The sequence below is a fragment of the Balearica regulorum genome, chromosome W (genome assembly GCF_011004875.1).
Source record: "Balearica regulorum gibbericeps isolate bBalReg1 chromosome W, bBalReg1.pri, whole genome shotgun sequence".
NCBI classification, from domain to species: Eukaryota; Metazoa; Chordata; class Aves; order Gruiformes; family Gruidae; genus Balearica; species Balearica regulorum.
The window spans coordinates 20,447,406-20,461,503 of NC_046219.1; the positions used below are offsets into that span (position 1 = coordinate 20,447,406).

Here is a 14,098-nt window from a genome sequence, read left to right on the forward strand (position 1 = left end):
GATTTTGTTCATGCAATAGCCCTTGGGCCAGTCCGGGCAGGACCAGATGTAAAAAATGTGCTGTACACCGCAGCCGGGGAGAACGGCCCTACCTGGAGTCTCTGGCAGAAAGCACCAGGGGAGACTCGAGGCAGACCCCTGGGGTTTTGGAGCCGGGGATACAGAGGATCTGAGGCCTGCTACACTCCAACTGAAAAGGAGATATTGGCAGCCTATGAAGGGGTTCGAGCTGCTTTGTAATTGATTGGTACTGAAGCATAGCTCCTTTTAGGAACCTGACTGCCAGTGCTGGGCTGGATGTTCAAAGGCAGGATCCCCCCTCAACATCATGCAACCGATGCTACATGGAGTAAGTGGGTCGCACTGATCACACAGTAGGCTTGAATAGAAAACCCAAATCATGATGAGTTGCAGAAACTACTGAATGAAGTCTGTTTGCAGAGGTGAAATTCATCCAACTAGCTATAGACATTGCTTATCGAGCAAAGTGGACACTGCTCTCTCTCTTTAATGATTCATGAATGGTGGCAAATGGCCTGTGGTGGTGGTTACAGGAATGGAAGCAGAGCAACTGGCAGCCCAGAGGTAAACCGATTTGGGGTGCCCCATTCTAGCATGATATTGCTGCTCGGATAGAGAAGCTGGTTGTAAAAGTATGTCATGTAGATGTCCACGTACCCAAGAGCTGGGCCACTGGGGAACATCAAAACAACTAGCAGGTCGATCAGGCCACTAAGATTGAAGTGGCTAAGATAGTGGCTCAGAGATGCAACATATAGATAGGCTCGTGATCAAGGGGTGGACTTGACCGTGGACTCTATTGCACAGGTTATTCACGAATGTGAAACATGTGCTGCGATCAAGAATGCCAAGCGGTTAAAGCCTCTCTGGTATGGAGGACAATGGCTGAAATACAAACATGGGAAGGCCTGGCAGATTGATTACATCACACTCCCACAAACTCGCCAAGGCAAGCGCTATATACCACTGGATGGCTGGAAACATACCCTGTGCCCCATGCCACTGCCCAGAACACTATCCTGGGCCTTAAAGAGGAAGTCCTGTGGTGACATGGCACCCCAGAAAGAATTGAGTCAGACAACGGGACTCATTTTCAGAACAACCTCATAGACACCTGGGCCAAAGAGCATGGCATTGAGTGGGTGTATCACATCCCCTACCATGCACCAGCCTCTGGGAAAATTGAAAGGTTCAATGGACTGCTAAAGACTACCCTGAGAGCAAAGGGTGGTGGGACCCTCAAACACTGGGACACACATTTAGCAAAGGCCACCTGGTTAGTTAACACTAGGGGATCTGCCAGTCGAGCTGGCCCTGCCCAATCAAAACTTTTACATACTGTAGAAGGAGATAAAGTTCCTGTAGTGCACATAAAGAATATTTTAGGAAAGGTAGTCTGGATTACACCTTCTTCAAGCAAATCCATCTGCAAGATTGCTTTTGCTCAGGGACTTGGGTGCACAAGGATGAGCAAGTCCAATGTGTACCTCAGGTGGATTTGGTTTTGGGTGAGAATAGCTAATGATTTAAATTGTATGATGTTAATTAGAATCAAAGAATCATATAAGTGTTTTGGTTTGAAAATACCTTTGAGATCATCATCTTAACTGTTAACCTAGTACTGCCAAATCCACCACTAAACCATGTCCCTAAGCACCACATCTACGTATCTTTTAAATAACTCCAGGGATGGTGACTTAACCACTTCCCTGGGCAGCCTGTTCCAATGATTGACAACCCTTTCAGTGAAGAAATTTTTCCTAATATCCAATCTAAATCTGCCCTGGTGCAACTTGAGGCCATTTCCTCTTCTCCTATCACTTGTTACTTGGGAGAAGAGACCGACACCACTTCGCTACAACCTCCTTTCAGGTAGTTGTAGAGAGCAATAAGGTCTCCCCTCAGCCAGGATGCTGTTGGCCTTCTTGGCCACCTGGGCACACTGTCAGCTCATATTCAGCTGACTATCGATCAATACTCCCAGGTCTTTTTCCGCCAGGAAATTACTACGTCATAGTGCATGTCATCACTACTATGATTACTTGACGTGGTTTAGCCCCAGCCGGTAGCTAAAAGTGCCACGCGCCGCTCGCTCACCCCTCCCGCGGCAGGATGTGGAGGAGAACGGAAAAACAACGGCAAAGCCTCGAGGGCTGGGATAAGGGCAGTTTACTGGGACAGCAAGGGAGAGGGAAAACAATCAACAACAGTGCTGATAACAGATAGTAACAATGGTGATAACAGAGAACGATTTTACCGATCCGACGACCGACTCACCAGACGCTCAACCCGTCCCGGAGCCACGCCAACACGCCGAACCCGCCCCTGCCCGACTAGCCCCCTTTTATGGTGAGCATGATGTCACATGGTATGGAATAGCCCCCGGCCAGCTTGGCTCACCTGTCCTGGCTCCTTGGGAAATTAACTCTATCCTTGCCAGAACCAGGACATTATCCACCCCTTATTCCATACCATCTACGTCATGCCCAGATTATTTTACAGAACTCATTGCCTTACTCTATGGGCTATTGCTCTAAAATGTCTGTCAAGTTAATTTTGTCCATGGCTTTGGGTTCCATCTGCCATTACAGTCTCTCAGAGCAGGAGCAATGGTGCATGCTGCTGGATTGTTGCATGCTGCATCCGGAGTCTTCACAGCTGGTGTATCTGGAATGGTCCATGCTCACAGTCTGGATGTCAAAGATGTGATTTTTCGATGAAGTTTCTGGGCACCAGTTGAAGGCAGTTCTAGTTCCATCATCGTGGCACTTTGCTCAGTTTCAAAGTCCATCCTTCATTAGTTTTGGGTGATTCTTATGGTCATACCATTGATACAGTATATTGCTATTAATATCATGCAATTTAATTTATTGGCTATTTTCACCCAAAACCAAATCCCCTTGGGGTACACACCGGACTTCCCCATCTTTTCTCATCACCCACCAAGTGCACCCTGGTCCCTGAGCAAAAGCAATCCTGCAGATGGGCTTGCCTTTGCCTGAAGCAGGGATAACCCAGACTGTTTTACCCAACATATTTTTCATGTGCACTACAGGAACTTTATCCCCTTCTACTGGGCGTGGGAATTTTGACTGGGCAGGGCCAGCTCGATTGGCAGATCCCCTAGTGTTAACTAACCAGGTGGCCTTTGCTAAATGTGTATCCCAGTGTTTGAGAGTCCCACCACCCTTTGCTCTCAGGGTAATTTTTAGCAGTCCATTGTACCTTTCAATTTTCCCAGAGGCTGGTGCATGGTAGGGGATGTGATACACCCACTCAATGCCATGCTCTTTGGCCCAGGTGCCTATGAGGTTGTTCCGAAAATGAGTCCCATTGTCTGACTCAATTCTCTCTGGGGTGCCATGTCATCACAGGACTTGCTTTTCAAGACCCAGAATAGTGTTCGGGGCAGTGGCATGGGGCACAGGATATGTTTCCAGCCATCCGTTGGTTGCTTCCACCATTGTAAGAACGTAACGCTTGCCTTGGCGGGTTTGTGGGAGCGTGATGTAGTCGATTTGCCATGCTTCCCCATATTTATATTTCAGCCATCGGCCTCCATACCACAGAGGCTTTACCCGCTTGGCTTGCTTGATTGCAGCGCACGTTTCACATTCATGGATGACCTGTGAGATGGCGTCCATGCTCAAGTCCACCCCTCGATCAGGAGCCCATCTATATGTCGCATCTCTTGCTTGATGACCTGAAGTGTCATGGGCCCACCGAGCTAGAAATAATTCACCGTTACGCTGCCAGTCCAAATCCACCTGAGCCACTTCAATCTTGGCAGCCTGATCTACCTGCTGGTTGTTCTGATGTTCCTCAGTGGCCTGACTCTTGGGTACGTGGGCATCTACATGACGTACCTGTCGTGGTTTTACCCCAGCCGGCAGCTGAGTACCACGCAGCCGCTCGTTCACTCCCTCCCCATCGGGATGGGGGAGAGAATCGGAAGAGTTAAAGTGAGAAAACTCGTGGGTTGAGATAAAGACAGTTTAATAGGTAAAGCAAAAGCCGCGCGCACAAGCAAAGCAAAGCAAGGAATTCATTCACCACTTCCCATGGGCAGGCAGGTGTTCAGCCATCTCCAGGAAAGCAGGGCTCTGTCATGCGTAACGGTTACTTGGGAAGACAAACGCCATTGCTCCGAACGCCGCCGACCCCCTCTCTCTTCCCCCAAGCTCCTTATAAACTGAGCATGACGTCATATAGTATGGAATATCCCTTTGGTCATTTTGGGTCACCTGTCCTGTCTGTGTCTCCTCCCAACTTCTTGTGCACCCCCAGCCATCCCGCTGGCAGGGCAGTGCAAGAAGCAGAAAAGGCCTTGGCCTCGTGTAAACACTGCTCAACAATAGGTCCATAGAACAAAAACATCTCTATATTATCAATGCTGTCTCCACCACAAATCCAAAACGTATCCCCACACTAGCTACTATGAAGAAAAATCAATCCTCTCAGCTGAAACCAGGACAGTACCTTTACAACCAGCTTCTCTAGCCGGGCAGCAATATCTTGCCACAGTGGGGCAGCCCAGATGGGTTTGCCTCTGAGCTGCCAGTTGCTCCACTTCCACTGCTATAACCACCCCCACAGGGCATTGGCCACCATCCATGAATTGGTATAGAGGTACAGCGTTGGCCACTTTTCTCTTTCAGCAATATCTAAAGCCAGCTGGATGGTTTTCACCTCTGCAAACTGGCTCGATTCACCTTCTCCTTCAGCAGCTTCTGCAACTCGCCGTGTAGGACTCCATACAGCGGCCTTCCACCTTCGATGCTTTCCCACGATGCGACAGGACCCATCAGTGAAGAGGGCATATGGTTTCTCATCTTCTGTTAGTTTATTATACGGTGGGGCTTCTTCAGCACGTGTCACCTCCTCCTCTGGCGACATTCCGAAATCTTTCCCTTCTGGCCAGTCTGTGATCACTTCCAGAATCCCTGGACGATTGGGGCTTCCTATTCTAGCCCGCTGTGTGATCAGTGCAACCCACTTACTCCATGTAGCATCGGTTGCATGATGTGTAGAAGGAGCCCTCTCTTTGAACATCCAGCCCAGCACTGGCAGTCGGGGTGCCAGGAGGAGCTGTGCTTCAGTGCCAATCACCTCTGAAGCAGCTCGAACCCCTTCATAGGCTGCCAATATCTCCTTTTCAGTTGGAGTGATAGCGGGCCTCGGATCCTCTATATCCCCGGCTCCAAAACCCCAGGGGTCGACCTCGAGTCTCCCCTGGTGCTTTCTGCCAGAGACTCCAGGTAGGGCCGTTCTCCCCGGCTGCGGTGTACAGCACATTTTTTACATCTGGTCCTGCCCAGACTGGCCCAAGAACTACAGCATGAACTATTTCTTGTTTAATTTGTTCAAAAGCTTGTCGTTGCTCAGGGCCCCATTTGAAATCATTCTTCTTCCGGGTTACATGGTAGAGAGGCCTCACAATCAAACTGTAATTCGGAATGTGCATTCGCCAGAAACCTACAACACCTAAGAAGGCCTGTGTCTCCTTTTTGTTGGTTGGTGGGGACATGGCTCCTATGTTGTTGATAATATCCATAGGGATCTCACGCCGCCCATCATCTCAACTTATGACTAAAAATTGGATTTCCTGCGCAGGCCCCTTCACCTTACTTTGTTTTATGGCGAAGCCAGCCTGCAGCAGGATTTGGATTATTTTCTTCCCTTTCTCAGAAACTTCCTCTGCTGCTGAGTTGCCCCATACAATGATGTCATCAATGTATTGCAGGTGCTCTGGGGCTTCACCCTTTTCCAGTGCAGTCTGGATCAGGCCATGGCAGATGGTGGGGCTGTGTTTCCACCCCTGGGGCAGTCGATTCCAGGTGTACCGGATGCCCCTCCTAGTGAAGGCAAACTGTGGCCTGCACTCTGCTGCCAAAGGGATCGAGAAAAATGCATTAGCTATATCAATTGTGGCATACCACTTGGCTGCCTTTGACTCCAGTTCATATTGAAGTTCCAGCATATCTGGCACGGCAGCACTCATGGGCGGTGTGACTTCATTCAGGCCACGATAGTCTACCGTCAGCCTCCACTCTCCATTGGACTTCCGCACTGGCCATAGGGCACTGTTAAAGGGTGAGTGGGTTCTGCTGATCACTCCCTGACCCTCCAATTGATGAATTAGTTTGTGGATGGCAACCAGGGAGTCTCTGTTGGTGCGGTATTGCCGCCGGTGCACAGTTGTGGTAGCAATTGGCACCTGTTGCTCTTCAACCTTCAGCAACCCTACAACAGAAGGGTCCTCCGAGAGACCAGGCAAACTAGACAATGGTTCACTTTCCTCCGCTTCTAAGGCAGCTATTCCAAAAGCCCACCTGTAACCTTTTGGGTCTTTGAAATACCCTTTCTGGAGGTAGTCTATGCCCAGGATGCATGGAGCCTCCGGCCCAGTCACAATGGGGTGCTTTTGCCACTCATTCCCAGTTAGACTTACTTCAGCCTCCAACAGAGTCAACTGTTGGGATCCCCCTGTCACACCAGAAATAGATATTGGTTCCACCCCTTCATAGTTCGATGGCATTAGGGTACACTGTGCACCGGTGTCCACTAGGGCCTTGTACTCTTGTGGGTTCGATGTGCCAGGCCATCGGATCCACACAGTCCAATACACCCTATTGTCCCTTTCCTCCACCTGGCTGGAGGCAGGGCCCCTCTAATCCTGCTCAGCATAGTCACTACTCACCTCTTGCAAAAAGGACTTAGAAGTCCCTTCAAGAGGATCAGAAGTGCGATCTGGCCTTTCACTTGGTCTGGGGGGCTGCCCGGTGGAAACCGGAGCAGCATTCTTTCTGGAAGAGTCCCTTTTTACAGCTGTCTTGCCCTGTAGCTCATGTACACGTGCCCGCAGGGTTGAGGTGGGCTTCCCATGCCATTTCCTCATGTCTTCTCCGTGGTCACGCAGGAAAAACCACAGGATACCTCGTGGTGTGTATGCCCTATATCCCCTCTCTGGAGCAGAAAAACGCTTACTCCTAACAGCTGAAATGCGGGTCTGTACAGGTGGGGAGTAAGATATATCCTCTTTGAGTTGCCGGACGTCCTGAGACAGTTTCTCCACAGCCGAGACTAGGGAGGAGGAAAGGCTCTCTTCATATTGCCGGAGTCGGCCAGCCACTTGGTCCACCGTGGGTGCCTCTTCACTCTTCCAGTCGATTACTGCCAGTGAGTTGGCGTACGATGATGGTGCACTTTGCAAAAATTTTTGCCACATGGGTCGGGTACAGTGGACTTCATCGGGGTCTGTGGGCAACTGCACGTTGTCCGGATCATAATAAACCATCTCCCGCACAGCTAATTCCCTCAGATATTGAATACCTCTCTCCATAGTGGTCCACTTGCCTGGCCGACATATGACATCTTCGCTGAAAGGATACCTTTCCCTCACACTTGACAGGAGGCGCCTCCAGAGGCTGAGGGTCTGTGCCTTCTTCCCAATTGCTTTGTCAATGCCCCCTTCCCTAGACAAGGATCCTAGCTGCTTGGCCTCCCTGCCCTCCAGTTCCAGGCTACTGGCCCTGTTATCCCAGCAGCGGAGCAGCCAGGTAATAATGTGCTCCCCTGGAAGGCGGCTGAAATCTTTCCGCATATCTCGCAACTCACTTAGGGACAGGGATCGAGTGATCACTTGTGGTTCTGGCTCTTCTTCTTGTTCTCGTGATGGCCCTGGTTCATCATCATCTTTCACTAAGCGAACTGATTTCCTTGTGTATTTCTTTTTGTGTATAGGGGCAACTGATACTGGTGTGGGTTGATCTTTTGGCTCGACTACAGTGCCTGTCGCGGGGGTTTGGGTAGCTGCAGTGCCTGTCGCAGGGGCCTGGGCAGCTGCAGTGCCTGTGGGTCCGCTCTCTCCCTCTGGATGGTGCTGTCTACTATCAAGCAGTGTTTGATAGATTGCGGCCAGGGCCCAGCACAGCGCAGTAAGTTGTGTCTCCTTAGAATCCCCACAGCATTTTCCTTTCAAATATTCTACCATTTTATCAGGGTCTTGCAGTTGTTCGGGAGTGAAGCTCCAAACCATTGGGGGTGAAAGGGTCTCTAGATATCCGCCCATACTCTCCCACATGCCATGCCATCCCTGACCATTCAGTCTTGGGGAAGATCCCTGGGTGGTACTCTTGAAAAAATTTTTGCTAACCCTGAACAGGAGTGGGAAAGCATTCAGGAGACCTAGCAATAGGAATATACTGGCCTGAACATTCCAAGGGTATTCAAAATTCTCAAAAATTGTTGTAACCAACCAAAAGGGAAAAGGGGAGGTGAAAGAGTGGGAGAAGGTATCCCCCCCTGTCTTCCCCACAGATTGGGTCCAATTATTAATCAATTCTGAAAGATATTGACCGAGGTACGGGCCTGACCGAAATGCTACATACACATACCAGCTCAGACCCATGACTGTCAATGATATCTTATCATAAGTCATTATCACACAATACAACAACATGAGAACACGAACCCCTCTCCCAGAGGTGATAAACAGCGCCGCAGGGATTACATAGAGTAAACACGGGTTTACAAACCAGAGCCATGTGACCAAACAGAACATCATTATGACCAGCGACTGTTTCAGTAACATTATAAATGCTTATAACAACTTTGTCTTAACACACTTGGGTCAGACTTGTCGTTATCACAACCCCTCGAGCCCCACGTTGGGCGCCAAAAAGGACTGACGTGGTTTAGCCCCAGCCAGTAGCTAAGTGCCACGCACCGCTCGCTCACCCCTCCCCTGGCGGGATGTGGAGGAGAACGGAAAAACAACGGCAAAGCCTCGAGGGCTGGGATAAGGGCAGTTTACTGGGACAGCAAGGGAGAGGGAAAACAATCAACAACAGTGCTGATAACAGATAGTAACAATGGTGATAACAGAGAACGATTTTACCGATCCGATGACCGACCCACCGGATGCTCGACCCGTCCCGGAGCCACCCCGCCCCTGCCCGACTAGCCCCCTTTTATGGTGAGCATGATGTCACATGGTATGGAATAGCCCCCAGCCAGCTTGGCTCACCTGTCCTGGCTCCTTGGGAAATTAACTCTATCCTTGCCAGAACCAGGACATTACTATATGCCATAACAACAGTATTACAGTAAGAATCACCCAGACTAAAGAAGAATGAACTTTGATGAAACTGAGCAAGGTGCAGAGGTTATGAAACCAGAAGTGGCTTCAGCAAAGAGCGACAAGCAATTTCCTCAAGACTGACATCTTCAACCTGCAGACTTTGAGCAAGGACCATGCCAGATACATCACCTATGAGTGCCGAATGCAGCATGCAGCAAGCCAACATCACACACCATCTCTCCTACCCTATGAAACGGTTATGAGAGATGGATCCCAAAGTCATGGACTAAATGAATTCAAAGGACATTTTGTGGACATTTATGAACATTTTACAGACATTTCACAGGGGTGATCCATTAACTAAGTGAATGATAGCTGTGTGTATATATCAAAAGACAGGAAAAGTGATGTCGATTAATTGCAATGTATTGGAAAGTGTGAGACCTGGGCATGACATAGATGTTATATAGTAAGGGGTGTATAATGGCCTGGTTTCAGCAGCGATAGAGCTAATTTTCTTCCTAGCAGCTAGTATAGTGCTATGTTTTGGATTTAGGATGAGAATAATCTTCATAACACACTAATATTTTAGTTGTTGCCAAGCAGTCAAGGACTTTTCAACTTCTCATACTGCCCTGCCAACGAGAAGGCAGGGGGCACCCAAGAAGCTGGGAGGAGAACACAGCCAGGACTGCTGACCCAAACTGATCAAAGGGATATTCCATACCATATGATGTCATGTTCTGTATATAACTGGGAGATGGCCAGGAGGTGGTGCAGCTCAGGAAAAAAAATAAAAAAATAAATCTTTCTTTTCTGTCCTATTAAACTGTCCTTATCTCAACTCATGAGTTTTATGTCGTGTTTTTTTTCCTTTTCGATTCTCTCCTTCATCCCACTGTTGGGGGGGCATGTAGAGTGAGTGAATGGTTATGTGGTTGTTTTAGCTGCCAGCTGGGTTAAACAATGACAGTGACACTGAGAAGACAACAAGAATGAGACTGCTTGCCTTCTCCCCAGGCAAGAACTAGCAGTTATCAAATGCAGGTATCAAATGAAATTATGACAGTGAAAAATTGACTGGATGAGTCCAGGGAAGTAAAATACATTACGGGATTTTAAATTAAAAACTCTGCATCTGTATCAGAAAGTCCTATGCAGTAGTGTGGTGGGTTGACCCTGGCTGGGGGCCTGGTGCCCACCAGAGCCACTCTATCACTCCCCTCCTTCACGAGACAGGGGAGAAAAAGTACAACAAAAAACTTATGGGTCGAGATAAGGACAGGGAGAGATCATTCTCTAATTATCGTCACGAGCAAAACAGACTGAACTTAGAGAGGGAATTCATCTAATTTATTACTAAGCAAAACAGAGTAATGAGAAATAAAACCAAATCTTAAAACACCTCCCCCCACCCCTCCCATCTTCCCGGGCTCAACTTCACTCCCGGCTTCAACCTTCTCCCCGCTCAGAGGCACAGGGGGACAGGGAATGGAGGTTACGGTCAGTTCATCACACGTTGTTTCTGCCACTTCTTCATCCTCAGGGGGAGGACTACTCTCATCGTTCCCCTGCTCCAGCATGGAGTCCCTCTCACGGGAGACAGTCCTTCATGAACTGCTCCAGCATGGCTCTCTCCCACAGGGTGCAGACCTTCAGGAGCAAACTGCTCCAGCGTGGGGTCCCCCATGGGGTAACAAGTCCTGCCAGCAAACCTGCTCTGGCGTGGGATCCTCTCTCCACGGATCCACAGGTCCTGCCAGGAGCCTGCTCCAGCGTGGGCTTCCCATGGGGCCACAGCCTCCTTCAGGTGCCTCCACCTGCTCTGGCATGGGGTCCTCCATGGGCTGCAGGTGGAATCTCTACACCCCTTCATCCTTCCTCCATGGGCTGCTGCAGGGGGACAGCCTGCTTCACCATGGTCTTCACCACGGGCTGCAGGGGGATCTCTGCTCCGGCGCCTGGAGCACCTCCTCCCCCTCCTTCTGCACTGACCTTGGTGTCTGCAGAGTTTCTTACATCTTCTCACTCCTCTCTCTGGCTGCAAAAGCTCCCTCTAACTGTTTTTTCTCTTTCTTAAATATGTTATCACAGAGGCGCTGATTGGCTTGGCCTTGGCCAGGGGCGGGTCCGTCTTGGAGCTGGCTGGCATTGGCTCTATCAGACACAGGGGAAGCTTCTAGCAGCTTCTCACAGAAGCCACCCCTGTATCCCCCGCCCCCAGCTACCAAAACCTTGCCATGCAAGACCAACACAAGTAGTCTGGAGGAGCATTCTGGAGAATCATCTGTGTATTTGGTAAAATCAGTCCAGGACTGCTATGACTGACTTGTTTTAAACATAAGACTGAAAGGAAACAGTTAGGAGCAATTAGTTGTCGTGGTTTTACCCCAGCCGGCAGCTGAGTACCACGCAGCCGCTCGCTCGTTCACTCCTCCCATCAGGATGGGGGAGAGAATTGGAAAAGTTAAAGTGAGAAAACTCGTGGGTTGAGATAAAGACAGTTTAATAGGTAAAGCAAAAGCCGCGCGCACAAGCAAAGTAAAGCAAGGAATTCATTCACCACTTCCCATGGGCAGGCAGGTGTTCAGCCATCTCCAGGAAAGCAGGGCTCTGTCACGCATAACGGTTACTTGGGAAGACAAACACCATTGCTCCGAACGCTGCCGTCCCCCAAGCTCCTTATAAACTGAAGCATGACGTCATATGGTATGGAATATCCCTTTGGCCAGTTGGGGTCAGTTGTCCTGTCTGTGTCCCCTCCCAACTTCTTGTGCACCCTGTGGGATGCCGGACTTGTCCAGGCTTGTTGGTGCTGAATACAGGGCCATTATGACCCAGCAGAAGGGGCCCTGGGGGAGTCCAGCCTGGGCGAGAGCAGGGATTGAGCAACTTGCTTATCTTGCACTGATAAGCACTGGACCTGAACAGGGGCAGGAGATGAGCAATTTGCTCATCTTAACAAGATGCAGCGCCTGACGGGTCTGCTCCTCAATCAACTAAGTGACGCCTGGGGTGAGGGGGAGCCTTCACAGCTTGATGTTACTTTGGTAAAACTAAACAGACCACCGCTCCTCTGTACTGAATCCCTTTGTTCTCCGCCACTTCCCCCCCCAGCCCCGATCAACTGCACAACAAGCCTTGTTAAGGGCCAATCGGCACACAATACCTGACTTAGTCCCACCTCGCCAAAAGTATAAATCTGGCATTTAGAATCCTCTTTTTCTGAGGACGAGAACTCCAACTATCCGGACGGGTCGACGGGCCTGGACCTCTCTCCTCCCCAAGCTGGGACGCCTCTTTGGTAAGACTTGCGCCTCCGATTATGTCGGATGTTACCCCGGGAAAACTATCATTAACAAAAGCGCTGAACTATTAACTTGAGCTCAAAATTGTTGCAGTAAGTGCATTTATCAGTGGCAATTCCGAACTTTTATATCTGTCACTTCAATAAATTACCTATTTTTCTTTTCAACTTTGCGAAACTGTTTCAGTGAAAGTCCTTAGTGGGGCTCTGACAGGCAAACGTTGACTCTGATAAGTGGCTACACACATAACCCTTTAGACATAAACCGCTGACCAAGTCTGGGACTAAGATTGGACCTAGCCGCACCTAGGCTCCTCTCTGAGAAGGAGTTTAGAAAGCAAGGGGGTCCTTTCTGAACCTCGTGACTCAACGGGAGGGCCTCCCTCAGCCACACATCAGACTTGTACCATTTCACGCGACACACCCCCAGCCATCCCGCTGGCAGGGCAGTGTGAGAAGCAGAAAAGGCCTTGACTCCGTGTAAGCACTGCTCAATAACATGTCTACATAGCAAAAACATCTCTATATTATCAACACTGCTTCCAGCACAAATCCAAAACATAGCCCCATGCTAGCTACTATGAAGAAAATTAATCCTCTCAGCTGAAACCAGGACATTATCCACCCCTTATTCCATACTATTTACGTCATGCTCAGGTCCCACACAATTCAACACATCTTCATTAAGCACCACCACCTTTCTCATCCCTTGATATAATATAATATGCTGATATCATTCCCTTAGTCTGTGGACCACCCTTTTAAAATGTCCATAAATGTCCATAAAATGTCCATTGGGTTCACTCAGTCCACAACCTTGGGCTCCGTCCACCATGGTGGTCACTCAGGACAGGAGAGGTGGTTGACATGTGGAGTTACTGGGCACCAAAACCAGCTCAGGTCAGGTCCACTTGTGCTGCTTCCTGTAAGGCTTGTTCTCCATTGGTTCCGGTGATTTCTGCTACAGTAATTCCTGTAACATGCAACTCAAATCATGGGTTACAACAATTTAAAGGTATTTCCATTACAATCTCCACCCCTGGTCCCTTCGAGTCAGACCATCAAGTTTAGAATTGCAATGAACACCTCCCCTTGCCCCTGCTCCAGCTTGAACTTATCCTCAGACTGCAGTCCTTTAAGGGTGTACCTGCTCCAAGCGGAGCCTTATCCATGAGCCACAGTTTCTCCAGGGGTACACCTGCTGTGGCATAGACTTATCCACAGCCACAGTCACTTCAAGGTGCACCTGTTGTTCCAGCATGGCCTTCTCCATGGGCCACAATGCCTTCATAGATGTACTTGCTCCAGCATGACCTTACCCACAGTCACAGTCACTTCAGTCCTCTCAGAAATAAACCTGCCCTGTCATGGGCTCGTCCATGGCCACACACTTTGAAATGTTCCAGCATGAGCCCATGCACAGCCACTGATGCTTCAAGGTGTACCTGCTGCAGCATGGACTTTTCCTTGCCACAGATGCTCCGGGGTGTACCTTCTCCAGCGTGGACTTATCCTTGGCTCACAGTCCTTCCAGAGGTATACCTGCTGCGGCACAGACATAACCACGGCCACAGACACTTTGAGATATACCTGCTGCGGCACAGACACAACCACGGCCGCAGATGCTTTGGGGTGTCCTGCTCCGATGTGGACTCATCCACAGGTCACAGTCCCTTTGACTCGAGTGC

At 49.5% G+C, this 14,098-nt stretch overlaps 1 long non-coding RNA gene across 2 annotated transcripts in view; it reads right to left on the reverse strand.

Annotated features, from left to right (window-relative positions):
• The window catches only part of LOC142599221 (uncharacterized), a 706,610-nt gene that overhangs the window by 13,026 nt on the left and 679,486 nt on the right, over positions 1-14,098 (reverse strand). The window lies entirely within an intron of this gene.